This window comes from Pantherophis guttatus, chromosome 1, assembly GCF_059756535.1.
Source record: "Pantherophis guttatus breed Tessera chromosome 1, ASM5975653v1, whole genome shotgun sequence".
NCBI lineage: Eukaryota > Metazoa > Chordata > Lepidosauria > Squamata > Colubridae > Pantherophis > Pantherophis guttatus.
In genome coordinates this window covers 348,882,976-348,897,427 of record NC_142063.1, presented here as the reverse complement: position 1 = coordinate 348,897,427, position 14,452 = coordinate 348,882,976, and positions in this window count along the sequence as shown.

The following is a 14,452-nucleotide window of genomic DNA, read 5'->3' as shown; positions in this document are numbered from 1 at the left end:
TCTTCAAGGAAAAACCAAGAACGTCCCGTTGCCTTTTGGAGACAGGAAGGCTCCTTTTGGGGCCTGGAGGGCTCAGGCGCTGCAAGGACCCTCCGCTCAGGGGCAAAGGGGGGAGGGGGAGGCAGCCGCTGCGGGACGAGCCCCTTCGGCCTGGGCTGGGGGAGGAGCAGGGCCAGCGGGCGCTCCCAGGCAGCGCAGAGCCCCGTTTGGCTGCGGGACGGGGAGGCTGAGCTGCACTTTGCGGTGGAGAGATTCACCTGTTGCACCAGAAAAGCAGCCGGGGAAGGGAAGGGCTGGGCTGGGCTGGGCTGGGCAATGGGGCCGGGCTCCTCCCGGCAGGCATTTAATCACAATAATTACAAAGACAAGAAAGTGTTTACTGAGAAAAGAACAAATTGCCAGCTCTTTGGATGTCTTCGCACCAGCCCCCCCCCGCCCCCCCATGGGGTCCTTTGAGGATAGGACAGTCAGATGCATGGGAGGGAGGGTGGAAAGAAGGAAGGAAAGAGAGGGAGGGATGAGAAGGAAGGAAGGAGAGAAGAAGGAAGAATAAAGGAAGGAAGGAAAGAAAGAAAAAGGAAGGAAGAATGGTGGAAGGAAGGAAAGAGGGAGGGAGGAATGAGAAGGAAGGAAGGAGAGAAGAAGAATAATGGAAGGAAGGAAAGAAAGAAGGAAGAATGGTGGAAGGAAGGTAAGGGAGGGAGGAATGAGAAGGAAGGGAGGAAAGGAAAGGAAGGAAGGAGAGAAGAAAGGAAAGGAAGGAAGAGAAAAAGGAAGAATAATGAAAGGAAGGAAAGAAAGAAGGAAGAATGGTGAAAGGAAGGAAAGAGGGAGGGAGGAATGAGAAGGAAGGAAGGAAAGGAAAGGAGGAAGGAAAGAAGAATAATGGAAGGAAGGAAAGAAAGAAGGAAGGAAGAATGGTGAAAGGAAGGAAAGAGGGAGGGAGGAATGAGAAGGAAGGAAGGAAGGAAAGGAAGGAAGGAGAGAAGAATAATGGAAGGAAGGAAAGAAAGAAGGAAGAATGGTGGAAGGAAGGTAAGGGAGGGAGGAATGAGAAGGAAGGAAGGAAAGGAAAGGAAGGAAGAGAAAAAGGAAGAATAATGAAAGGAAGGAAAGAAAGAAGGAAGAATGGTGGAAGGAAGGTAAGGGAGGGAGGAATGAGAAGGAAGGAAGGAAAGGAAAGGGAGAGAAGAAGAATAATGGAAGGAAGGAAAGAAAGAAGGAAGAATGGTGGAAGGAAGGTAAGAGGGAGGGAGGAATGAGAAGGAAGGAAAGGGAGGGAGGGATGAGAAGGAAGGAGAGAAGAAGAATAAAGGAAGGAAGGAAAGAAAGAAAAAGGAAGGAAGAATGGTGGAAGGAAGGGAAGAGGGAGGGAGGGATGAGAAGGAAGGAAGGGAAAGGAACAAAGAGGAGAAGGAAAGGAAGGAAGGAATCCCCTCTGGGCCCTGCACAGGGCGAGGCTGAAAGGACCAGAGTGACTCCGGAGTGCCTTGCCCTTCATGCTTCCGGTCCTCATCGTCTCTCTTGGTGCCTCCTCCCTCCTTCTCCCCTCCCGCAGGCAAACCATCTGAAGGATTAATTTTGATTCATTAAGAAGAGCAGAATTTCTCAGGGCGGAGGGGGTGGGGTCGCCTCTCTTTTTCTCGGGTCTAGCAGTTCGGCTAATTCCTCTGGCAGAGCCTCACACGGAAAACACCCTCGCAGGACAGTTGTCGAGGGGGCTCCGAAGCCAAAAGGCCCAGGCGCTGAAGAAAGAGAAGGAGGAGATGGCCTCATCCAGCATCCCCCGGGAAGGAAAGCCCCTATCTGCAGGTCCCATATATTCATCACATAGAGGAGGTAGACTGCCTTGGCAACTGGAGGTTCCACACCTCCCATTCACCACTTACAACAAACAAATCACCTCCCAACTTGTGGTTATGCAGCATCCAGAGTTAGACTCTTTGTGGGGTCTGACGAGGGGTCACAGCTCGCCCCACCTCAGACCAGGCAAGCATCCTTGTCTGACCCACAAGCCAGCATTGTCTAGGATCAAAAATCACAGTGTGAAGACAACTTTTCACCAATGACAACTGGCAGGCAAGGCAGAACCTGGCTCTTTCCAGAAATGGTTCTCGGGGGTGGGAAGGACTGCCCCTTGATGCCCCCTCTCTATTTGGAGGGTCTGTCTCCACCCCAGGCATTTCCTTCAATGCTGGAAAGAAAGGGGGGCATCCAGCTGGGGCACCCCTCCCCCCAGCTCCAACCACTTTGGCTGCCTCATCATCATCTGCAACCTTTTCCGGCTCCACAATGGCCTCCCTGAAATGGAGCCCTTCGGCTGCAGAAAGTGGAACTCACTGCCACAAGATTGAGCAACGCTGCTGCCTTTACAGTTCATAGAGTTCTAGGGTTGGAAGTGACCTAAGAGGGCATCTAGTCCAGCCCTCCTCTTCGGGGCAGGATCCATTTCTGGCCAATGCCACTTTGGCAGCCTCTAGCAAAAGACAGAAAATCTGACCGTTGGTCACTCAGAGATGTCCTGCCCAGCTAGACACCTACCTCTGGGGGACCTTGGAAGCATTTGGTCTCGATTCCCCCCACCCCAAATGTCACCTGGGCAAGGACGGTCCCCCTCTCTGGGGCTGGGGACTTGTGGGTGCAATGGGAGTTCAAGGCCAGACTGAGGAGTCCTAGCAGACAAACCCTTAAATATGAGCCAGCGTTGTGCGGCAGCAGCCAATACGGCCAACACAATCCTAGGTTGCATCAACAGAGGGATAGAATCAAGATCACATGAAGTGTTAATAACACATTAGAAGGCCACACTTGGAATATTACATCCACCACGATGTAAAAAAGATGCTGAGACTCTAGAAAGAGTGCAGAGAAGAGCAACAAAGAGGATTTTAGGGGACTGGAGGCTAAAACATATGAGGAACAGTTGCAGGAATGTCTAATTTATTAAAAAGAAGGACCAGGGACAACATGATAGCATCTTCCAATATTTGAGGGGCTGCCCCAAAGAAGAGGGGGCCAAGCTATTCTCCAAAGCACCAGAAGGCAGGACAAGAAGTAACAGATGGAAACTAATCAAGGAGAGAAGCAACCTGGGTCCTCCGGGATGCAGAGAGGTGGGAGCCGCAGCCAGGAGATTTGGGGGCCGCCTTGGCAAGTGTCCCAGCTGCCCCCTTTCCTGGCCAGAAGGTACCAAGGTGGGAATTTACATCTTGGTCATCTCTTGGATGACACTAATTACGTGGGGCTACCCTTGGAGATTGTTTGGAAGCTGCAGCCTGCTTCTCCGCTGGCATTAGCTCAGGGGTCTCCAACCTTGGCAACTTAGCAACTTGGCAACTCTAGAAAAAGTGCAGAGAAGAGCAACCAGGATGATTCGGGGACTGGAGGCTAAAACATATGACGAACGGTTGCAGGAAGTGGGCATGGCTACTCTAGTGAAGAGAAGGACCAGGGGAGACAGGAGAGCATCTTCCAATATTGGAGGGGCTGCCCCAGAGTGGAGGAAGGGGGTCAAGCTATTTTCCAAGGCACCCGAAGGCCAGACAAGGAACAATGGATGGAAACTGGCCAAGGAGAGATTCAAGCTGGAAATAAGGAGGAATTTCCTGACAGTGAGAACAATTAACCAGTGGAACAGAAGTTGCCTTCGGAAGTTGTGGGAGCTTCATCACTGGAGGCTTTCAAGAAGAGACTGGACAGCCAGTTGTCTGAAATGGGACAGGGTCTCCCGCCTGTGCAGGGGGTTGGACTAGAAGATCTCCAAGGTCCCTTTGAGATTGTTATTCTGAGCTGTGCCCACCTGAGAGGCCAGGTCCCATGGGAACCACAGCAGTCAGGATGCCCACACCTGCCTTTGGTGTCCCCATCTGGCTGCTCTGGGCAGGACCAAAGTCCAGGAGATGACCAGGCTCTGCCCGTGGGGGGGGTCAAAGGCAGCAGCAGTTTGGAGTCTCTACGCTCCCCATGAGGGGCCCAGCCTCCCTTGAGGTCCATGGACTCTTCTCTGGCACTAATTCGCCTTGACCTTTAGCATTTTTGTGTACAAATTACATGGAATAAAGTTGTACAGGAGTCCCCCACTTACAACCATTCATTCAGTGACCGTTTCTAGTTACAAGGGCACTGAAAAAAGTGACTTATGACCAGGTTTCACACTTACAACCGTTGCAGCATCCCTGCGACCACAGGATCAAAATTCAGACACTCGGCAACTGACTCATATTTATGACGGTCGCTGTGTCCCTGGGTCACGCAATCCCCTTTTGTGACCTTCTGTCAAACAAAGTCAATGGGGAAGCCGGATTCACTTAACAACTCAGTGTGACTCAGTTAACAACTGCAACAAAAAAGGTTGTAACATGGGGGAGGGGAATTCACTTAACAACTATCTCGCTTAGCGATGGAAATTTTGAACTCAATTGTGGACGTAAATCAAGGACTGGCAAAAGTGGTTCTTTTGAACTCTGTCCTGGCTCCCGATTTCTTGCGTGTGACACGACGAGGGAGACTCAGGGTGGCCCAGCTGCCAAGACACTCTCAAGACCAGGCTTTCCCCATGGGAATTTTTCCATGGTCGAACGTTGGCACTTCCCTGGCGGGATTGGCACCCGGAGCCCCAGAGCTGCCCTGGGCCTCCGGTTGTCTGCCTCTTCCTCCTGCTCCTCCTCCTCTCCCCTCCCAGCTCCTTGATTTATCTGTCCTGTCTCCACATCCGAGGGCCGGGTACCCAGAAGGAGGCCAGGTAGAAATTAATAGGAAGAAAACTGAGAATCCCAGACACAAAGGCAGCTGTGGTGGAATTAAGTGCCAGGAAGAAAGATACACGCGGGCAGGAAAAAAAATTGCAAGCTTACTAAGTTAGACTGGATCTGGTTATTTCTGTTAACAGCCTCGGAGGAGAATATTCAGGGTGGAAGGGGGTGGGGTGGGGTGGGGTGGGGGGAGAGGGAGGGGCCAGGAGAACTGCTTAGCTAGGCGCCGTCCTGAGTCTAATGGGAATCAGAAACTTCACCCCATTGATATGGGGCAAGGATGTGGAGAGGGGTGGGGAGGGGGCTCCATGTTCTCGGTTGAGCAGAAAAGCAGGAGAGAAATGGCAAAAGGGCATCAGGGAATGGGTCTCTGTGGGGCGGAAGCTCCTGCCCTCCGGGAGGGCTGACCCAGCCTTGGGGAGGGGGCTGTCAGGGGCAGGGGAAGAAGGGACGCCTAGGATCCCTTTTGCCCACAATTCCTCCCCAGAAATCTCCAGTGCCGTGTCTCTTTTAAAGAGGTGCCTTTTCTTTTCTTTTTATGAAGAACGTTTCTAAAACTATCATAATATAAAGTGCAAATGAAACTAAAAATGTCAGGAAAGGGGGAAAGAGAAGGGTAGGAAGAAGGGAAAAGGGGAAAAAAAGCATTGACTGCCAACTTTTTTCAGTGCAGCTCAGAACAGAATTGCAGCCTCAACTTTTTATTTTCTCAACTTAGCAAGGACTAACAACAAACCATCCTAAGCAGCAAAACGCAACCGCACCATTTTTTTCTGTTTTGAGCACAAAATCTACAAGTGGTTTCCAAGTAGAAACAAAACTGAGGGGTCCTTGGTGGCTGGGTGGGCTTCTTGTTTCATGACCCAAATAGGGAACATCATCAGTGCCTACACCAGCACAAGCTCCACTGATGATGTTCCCTACTTGGGTCATGAAACGTCTGCAAGAAAACCACCAAGGTCAGAGAGCACCAAGGACCTCTCATTTCAATCCCGAGCTACAAATACTTTTGTTAGAAACAAAACTGGACGTACACTTGTCTTTCCTTTGATTAACGCTGTCAATTTTTCCATTTCTGCAAGTTCCATCAGTTTTTTCAGCTGTCATTCATTGTGGGAATTAATGTATTTTTTCCATTTCTGTGCATATAGAATTCTTGCTGCAGTCAACATACAGAATAACAAATTTTAACATCTTTTTTCCAATTTCTTGTCTCATAATCCCCCCCCACGCCCAAAAAAGGTTTCAGGTTTCAATGTTATGTTACTTTTAAGAATCTCCTGCATTATAAGATGGATCTGGGCCCAATATTTCTTTGCTTTCTCACCTCTCCACCAAAGATGATAAAAAATATTTTCTCAGGAATTTTATTTCCAACATGTCTTTCAAAGCCCTTCGTGCATCTTTTGCCAGTTTTTCAGGTGTTAAGATTAAAGAGGTACCTATCCAGGGCATCACTGCAACAGGTGAGAGGACAATCTTCCCCAGGTTGGTGCAAAGTGGCAAAGTTTCCCAGGATGCACAAAAGCTCCAGGGAGGAGACTGAAGAAGGATTAACCTGGGGGATGCTCAGTTGCAGATACAGATTAACAGAGTTGGAAGGGACCTTGCAGGTCATCTAGTCCAACCCCCTGCCCAAGCAGGAGACCCTACACCATTTCTGACAGATGGCAGTCCAGGCTCTTCTTCAAAGCCTCCAGGGATGAAGCTCCCACAACTTCTGTTCCATGGGTTGATTGTTCTCACTGTCAGAAAATTCCTCCTTATTTCCAGGTTGAATCTCTCCTTGGTCAGTTTCCATCCGTTATTCCTTGTCTGGCCTTCGGGTGCCTTGGAATTTAATTTTCCCACGTATCCATATGATAAAATAGGACTGTTGTGCAGGAGGCACCAATGGGGTTGTGAAGGTGTGTAGGCACACACATAGGCACATACTAAATTAAAAACCAAAAATAGCAGTTGCCTTCAAAATATCGGTAGTCCACGACCACAATTGAGCCCAACATTTCTATTGTTAAGTGAAATATTTGTTAAGTGAGTGTTGCCCCATTGTAAAGTGTGTAGTTGCTAAGTTGTTAAGTGTATCACCTGGTTGTTAAGTGAATCTGGCTTTCCCGTTGACTTTGTTTGTCAGAAGGTCACCAAAGGGGATCACGTGACCCTGGGACACTGTGACCGTCATAAAACAGGAGACAGCTGTCAAGCATCTGAACTCTGATCACGTGAAAACTGTGAAGAACGGTCCTAAGTCACGTTTTTCAGTGCCGTTGTAACTTGGAATGGTTATTCAATGAACTTTTGTAAGTTGTCTCCCTGTACAAGCCATTCACTGTCCGGGCAGGGAAAGCCAAACAGCCAGATGTGGCTCCGGTCTGGATTCCAGGGTTGGAAGGGACCATGGAGGTCTTCTAGTCCAACCCTTGCTCAAGCAGGACATACTAACTTCAAAGCCACTCAGACAGACAGACAGAGACGCTCAGAAAATGGACTCCGTTCACTTCGGAATCGCGACTGCTCGGAGTCCCCGTTTCGGCCGCCCCACTCCACAGTCCCATAAGTGGAGCGCAGGGCAGACCCTGTTCCAGGGGCCGTTCAGGGTGGGCTCTTGGGGGCCGCGAGGAAGGAAAGGTGTCCACCTGGCATTGGAAGGGGGCTCGGCAGATGAGGCTGGCCGGGGGGGGATCAAGCGTCCTCCTTCTCCAGGTCCTGACCGGCGCTCCTGCCCTCTCCGATCCTTCTTAGACCAGACGAGGAGGGGCAGAGAAGGAAGCCCTCCCCATGTCGACCCCCTTAGATACTCTGGAGTTATGGGGAAGGGGGTTTGTGGGGGGGATTGCCAGTTAATGCTGGCAAAATACTCCCCCCTCCCCAATTTCTTTCTCAGCTGGATCAACCTATTTGGGGTTGGGGAGGGTTTGACAAAGAGAGGGTCCCCACCTGCTGTGGGGTGGACAGAGATTTGTATTATTTGATCACTTCTCTTTACCCCCTGACCCAAGGCAAGAGAGGGGGCGGTTCGCAATGTGACACCATGTCAGACCCTCCAATGACCGGGCCTTACTCCATGTAGGGTCTACAGCCCACTCCCCCCATCACATCCAGAAGCAAACTGGCAATCAGCGCAGCTCACCAAGCCACCAGCTGCCCCCCCCCAACTAATTAGCCTCCTCAAGCCCTCACTCCTCCTTCTCTGCCCAAGGAGGCCTGAAAGCTCACTGGCCACCCACCCACCCACCCATTCCTGCCCAGGCACCAGGGGTATCCAGGTAAGACCACCTCAAAGCCCTCCCCTAAATCCATATTGTTTTCATCCTTGCCCCCATTCAGCACCAACAGACAGCTGGAAGGAAGGGACTTCATGAGTTCATAGAGCACAACAAAAATGAAACTTTTTAAAAAATTCATTTCTATTGCAAAGTTGTGGCTACTGCAGCTGGCTGGGAAGGACCCTCACGTCCCGGTCCAAGCTGGGGTCGCTCCAGCCTAAAACCCTGAGGTGCTTCCGGTTCCACCAGCAGGACCAAGCCCCAGCTTGATCTGATTCCCTGCCTCTCCTTCTGTTCAGGGGCCCTTTATTTTCAAATGATTTTTCGAGTCACCTTTCTGCCCAGACAGAAGATCCCCCAAGGATCTTCTAATTGCGAAATGTCTTTTTTAATGTCTTAAATTATCGGCTGTGAACCTCGAGGACTAGAACCACGCTTTTCTAAAAGTTTCAATTTCAAGCCCTGGGAGCATCCGCAGTGAGAAAAGGCTGGGATCCTGGAGGGCCTGGCTACTATCCTGAACTAGCAATTATGAACTTACAGACAGAAAAAGAGATCAGCTCAGCTCTTTTGGGCAACAGAAAATCACCTCGCGGTGCTCTCTTTTTTCCCAGGGTGCCTTTCATCTTCTCTGCTTTCCTTACTGTTCTGGGATTTTCTGGAGGTCCCTTCCAACCCAAACTAGACTTTAGAGATGATGTGAAACTGGGGGGCCCCCTGGATGCAGAGAGGTGGGAGCTGCAGCCAGGAGACTTGGGGGCCACCTTGGCAAGGGCCCCAGCTGCCCCCTTTCCTGGCCAGGTGGCACCGAAGGTAGGAACTTACATCTTGGTCATCTCTTGGACTACACTAATTATATGGGGCCACCCTTGGAGATAGTTTAGAAGCTGCAGCCTGCTTGTCTGCCGGTATTAGCTCAGGAGAGTCTCCAACCTTGGCAACTCTAGAAGAAGTGCAACCAGGATGATGAGGGGACTGGAGACTAAAACATATGATGGAACTGGGCCTGGCTAGTCTAGGGAAGAGAAGGACCAGGGGAGGCAGGATAGCATCTTCCAATATCTGAGGGGCTGCCCCAGAGAGGAGGAAGGGGGTCAAGCTATTTTCCAAGGCACCTGAAGGCCAGACAAGGAACAATGGATGGAAACTCATCAAGGAGAGATTCAACCTGGAAATAAGGAGGAATTTCCTGACACTGAGAACCATCAACCCATGGAACAGAGAAGTTGCCTTCAGAAGTTGTGGGAGCTTCATCCCTGGAGGCTTTCAAGAAGAGACTGGACTGCCATAGGTCAGAAATGGTGTAGGGTCTCCTGCTTGGGCGGGGGGTTGGAGTAGATGACCTACCTTCCAACTCTTAATCTGTAAAGCTGGCGGAGGAATTCTGGGAGTTGAAGTCCACAAGTCTTAAAGTTGCCAAGATTGGAGACCCCTGGTTGAGTGAAAGACCTCCTGCTCTGTGAAGCTGCCCAGAATGCTGGTGGGTTTCACGGATCCCTCTGAGGGGATGGGGAAGACTGCACTTCAGCGATCTGCTCAATGAAAGGCAGTTCCCCCTCCTCTGAAATAGGGGAGCCCCCCTCCCCTTCACCTGTTGGAAATTTTTGGCAATAGCCCTGGGTGCAGAACTTTGGAGGAGGGAGCCTTTGACGGGGTGGGGGGTGGTGGGAGAGAGCAAAGGACCACTGGGGGCTGGAATGGTGTTCTAAGCCGCCTTGAGTCTGGCAAGCCAGCGGCATGCAGGTAGTCCTCAACTTACAACTGTTCATTTAGTGACCATTTGAAGTTACCACAGCACTGAAAAAAGGGACTCCTATGACCGCTGCAGTATCCCCCTGAGGTCACGCTTGGCAACTGACTCACATTTATGACGGTTGCAGTGTCCCGGGGTTACATGATCCCCTTTTGTGACCTTTTGACAAGCCAAGTCGATGGGGAAGACAGATTCACATAATAACCAGGCTACTAACTTACCAACCGCAGTGATTCACTTAAGAACTGTGGCAAGGAAAGTTATAAAATGGGGCAGAACTCACTCACAGAACTGCCAGGCAGAACTGTCTTGGATAGCAACAGAAATTCGGGCTCACTTGTGGCCATAAGTCGAGGACTACCTGCCAAATTGCTGAAAGAAATCAGTGGCTCCATCCAAGGGCTGCCTGGCCCTTTTTGGCTCCCACCACTTCCAGATTCCTTCCAAACCCTCCAGGCCACCTGGGCGCCCCTCGGAGCTCCGCTGCTCCCAAGGCGACCCCCGCCCCGCCGCTTAGTCACCGTTGCGCGCTGCCTTCCCTCTCGCGGCCCGCCTAGGCGCGGGATGGCCCGAGGCGCGGCGGAGCGGCGGAGCTCCTAATTAGGGCTGCCCTGCCCCGCCAGGTGCCTGCCCGCCTCCCGGAATGGGAAGCGCAGCCAGAGCCCGGCCAGCGTCCGCACTGCGCGCCGAGCCTCCGTCCGCTGCCCGGCCCCGCCTGGCCCCTCCGCGCCTGACGCGCCGCACCGGGACCCCCGCCCGGCAGGTAGGAGGGAAAGGGGCTCCGAGGCTCGCAGGGGGCGCCGGGCGGGAGGGGCCACGCCGCCGCTTGACCCGCCGGCTTTCCCCGACCTGGACGCGGAGGGCGCGGCGCAGGAGCTCCCGGTGGGACTGGCGGCAGCAGCAGCAGCAACGCCGCTCTCCCGGGAAGACCGTCCCGCCGGCTCTGCGCGGCCGGTCGGGAGCCCGCAGCCGGCAGGTGTGCAGAGGGCGGCGGGCGGGAACCGGGAAGCGGAGCGAGGCGAAGGTCCTGCCGGCAGCGGGCGAAGGCGGGGGGGGGTGGGGGCGTCTGAAGCGCCCGCCAGCCAGGAAAGCGGTTGGAGTGCCCTCCGTCCCTCGCTCGCCTTCGCCCGCCAGAGGAGACGCGTCGCAGCTCGGCCCGCCTGGCACAAGCGAGCGCCACGAAGACGCGGGGGCAGCTCTTGTGCTGCAGCGCCTCAGAAGCCCCCGGGAGTCGGGCGCGCCCGGAGAGCCCTTCTTTGAGGCGGCTTCTGCGCGCCCGCGGCTGAAACGACCTCAGCAGCGCAAAGAGCGCGCGCGGGTTTGACTCTGAGCGCCGCGGTTTGTCTGTTTCCCCGCTGCACGGGGATCTAGGCACGGGCTGGGCCGGGGGAGTGCAGCAGAACCCTTTGCTGGGCTGCTTCGCTCAGAGTGGGAGGGGGTCAGACGTCCCCACTTTGAAGAGGGCCCTGCTCCTGTGGGAACCAAATGCAAAGCAGAGAAAGTGGTCAGCCAGGCCACAGCGCCAGAGCCAGCAGGGCCACACCTGTTTCATCCTCTGTTGGGGGGGGTAAAAGCAGGGGGGCCAGGCAGCAGAGGAAAGCCTCCGGTGGAGAAGCCCCCCCAAAAGGAAAATTCCCCCCTCTGCTTCCTCTCCCTGGTCCAGCCTCTGCTCCGGTCAGTCCATGAAAGATGAGCAGTTGCTTTATTGTGTTGTTTTGCTTCCAGAAGTTGTGGCTGCTCCAACACTGGAGGTCTCTAAGAAGAGAGTGGAATGGGAGGGGGCAGTGCCCCCCCCCACCTTTTGGGCCCCAGGGACTGCTTCCAGGGAGAAAGGCTTTTCCACGGAGGGGTGTGTGTGTGTGTGTTGTGGTTTCGCATGCAGCCTGCATCCCGTGGGTGGGGCCTTGCTTGTTTGCTGGCCTGCCGTGGACTAGGGATTGGGCACCCCTGGTATAGGGCAAGCTGTGCTGGCTGGGGGATTTTGGGAGTTGAAGTCCACAAGTCTTAAAGTTCCAAGGCTGGACCCTGGTGGTATATAGGGTCTCCTGCTCCAGCTGGGGGTTGGACTAGAAGATCTTCCGAGGTCCCCTCCAACTCTGCTGTTCTGTTCTGTGGAATCGGGCAGAGTCAACGCCAGACAAGAGGCTCCTTTGAGGGGAAAAGTTGAAAGCGGGTCACCCTTTGTGAAATGAAGGCAGCCGGGGCCGTAACCCAATCCCCTCCCTCGGGTCGCTGGCAAAACGCCCTGCCAAACTTCAAGGGCCAAAGACTCCCCCAAAGGGGAGAAACCCCAGCGCCATTCCCTTCCTAGAGAGCCAGTTGCCTTCCTTGATGGCCTTGGACTTTTTCCCTGGCTTATTCCAGATAGTCCTCGAATTGCGCCCAAAATTTCTTATTACTGAGTGAGGCAGTTGTCAGGTTAGCTTTGTCCCGTTTTATGACCTGTCTTGCCACCGTTGTTAAGTGAATCCCTGCACTTGTTAAGTTAGTCGTTAAACGAATCCGGCTTCCCCCTTGACTTGGCTCGTCAGAAGGTCGCAAAACGGGACCAGGGGACCCATGGGAGGCTGCGACCGTCATAAATATGAGTCAGTTGCCAAGTGTGTGAAAATTTTGATCACGTGACCACAGGGGTTGTTTTAATGGTCGTTAAGTGTGAAAAGTGGCCATAAGTCACTCTTTCAGTACTTTTGGAATTTTGAATGGTCACTAAATGAATGGTTATAAGTTGAGGACTACCTGTAGTGTTCCTCATCCTGCAGCCGCTGCCCTCTCAAAGGGCTCGGTGGGTGCAGAGGTGCCCCCACATCTGGAGGGCGGCAGGTCATGAAAAGATGGCGCCTTTTGTGGAATTGGGTGGGGTGGGAAGCCCTTTCTTTAGGCAAACTGGATTTCCCTGGAGGGGGGGGAATAGGCACCTCCCCCTAGGTCCAGGCTTCTGAAGGGGCTGCGGAGATGCTTCCTGGCTCTGGTGACCCGTCCAGGCAGAGAGAGGGACTGGCACGGAAGGCTTTGTGGAGTGGAGATGGGGACCCAGGCCAGGACTCCCCAACGGGAGAGCTTTGCTTTGGCCCTTCGCAGGTGGGGCAGGCAGAGCACAGGTGTGTCTGTGTGGCCTGGCCTCAGCCCTCTCCACTCAGTTGGTCCCTGCTGGGCACCGGGGGAGAGCTGGCTCGCCTGGCTGCAGGGCCTGCCAGTGGGATCAGGGAGGTGCTCCGTCCATGCAGCACTCAGGAGGGGGCCCTAGTGCAAATTCAGCTCCTCCTCCTCCTCCACCAGACACGCGTAAGTCAAGGGGCAGAAGACTTTGGGAGATGCCGTAGCCTTGCCTCTGGAGAGTCTTTCTGCTGCTTTCTGACTTCAGCGCCTCCTCCGGTGGGATCTCTGGACGCTTCGCCCTTCAGGGCCTCTTTTGACTGGATGGGGGTCTTCAGGGAGGAGTTTCCCAGATGCTGGACTGGAACCAGCAGCCCCCCCCCCGACCCTGGCGCTCTGCTCCCAACCAAGAGAAAAGGTGTTCGAGAGACTCAGCAGAGCCTCCAGCCTCCAGCCACTATCCTCCCCCTGCACCCAGGACTCAAAGACCCTCACGGGCAGGGGGGAGGAGGAGGAGGGAGGACAATGACTGTGCGGTGGTGCTCTCTGAGTTTGGTGGTTTTCTTGCAGTCATTTCATGACCCGACTAGGTAACCTCATCAGTACTAGAAGGGAGGGAGATGTGCAGGGAGGACTGTGGGGTCCTTGGTGCTCCCAGCTTGGTTGTTTTATTGCAGACATTTCATGACCCATCTAGGCAATGTCATCAGTGTTAGAAAGGAGGGGGGCAAGGAGGAGGAGGAGGCGTCCCTGCTGAGGCTGGCAATTCCTTGTGCTGAAGTGCAGGAGGTGCCAGAGGAATCCCGAGGCCACAAAATCCGTGGCACAGACGAAACCCAGGTTGCTGGCTTTGCTATTCCTGCACGGAAGTCCCCGTCTTTCCCAGCCCCCCTTCGGGAACTCTGACCTTGCAACGCACAAAAACAGACCAGGATTTTCACAGCTTTCACCAAGCCTTCATTAGCCTTCCTGCTGGAGGCAGCCCTTTTGCTCCCGTGCCTCAGCTCACCCAAAGGGATCTTGGTTGGAGATGATGGGAAAGTGCTGAATAAATGGAAACTGTCCCATCCCCAAAAACAGCAATAGCCACAGCACTTAGACTTATATTCCGCTTCACAGCCCTCTCTAAGCGGTTTACCCCCAACAATCTGGGTCCTCCCTTGGACTCCCCCCTCCCCACTGGGCTCTAGGGCAGGCCTGGCTTTAGTGGTGCAAAGAGGGGTTTGGAGGGCGATCGTGCCCTCTGCCCTGCCTTGCCCTGCCCTGCATGGTTCTCTTGCCATGCTCTTTTCTCGGCAGTGCCACTGAGCCTGCTGGAGCAGAGGATCTGCAGGGCAACTGGCAACCATGCCAAGGCCTGGGAGGGCGTGCAAGGGGGCTGCAGGACTCCCACCACCCCATTGACTTTGCTCTGTGGCAGTTGGGCTTCCTGCCCTCCTGGTGCCAATCAGTGCTAGTTCCTCAGGCCTGCTGAGGCAGGCCCTGGCAGCACTCTCATGCCCTGCATGAGGGGCAGGCAGGACTTGAAAGGAGGAACCTGTTCTCCCAGGAAAAGTGCCAGCCTTCCCTTCCAGGGCACAAGGCTC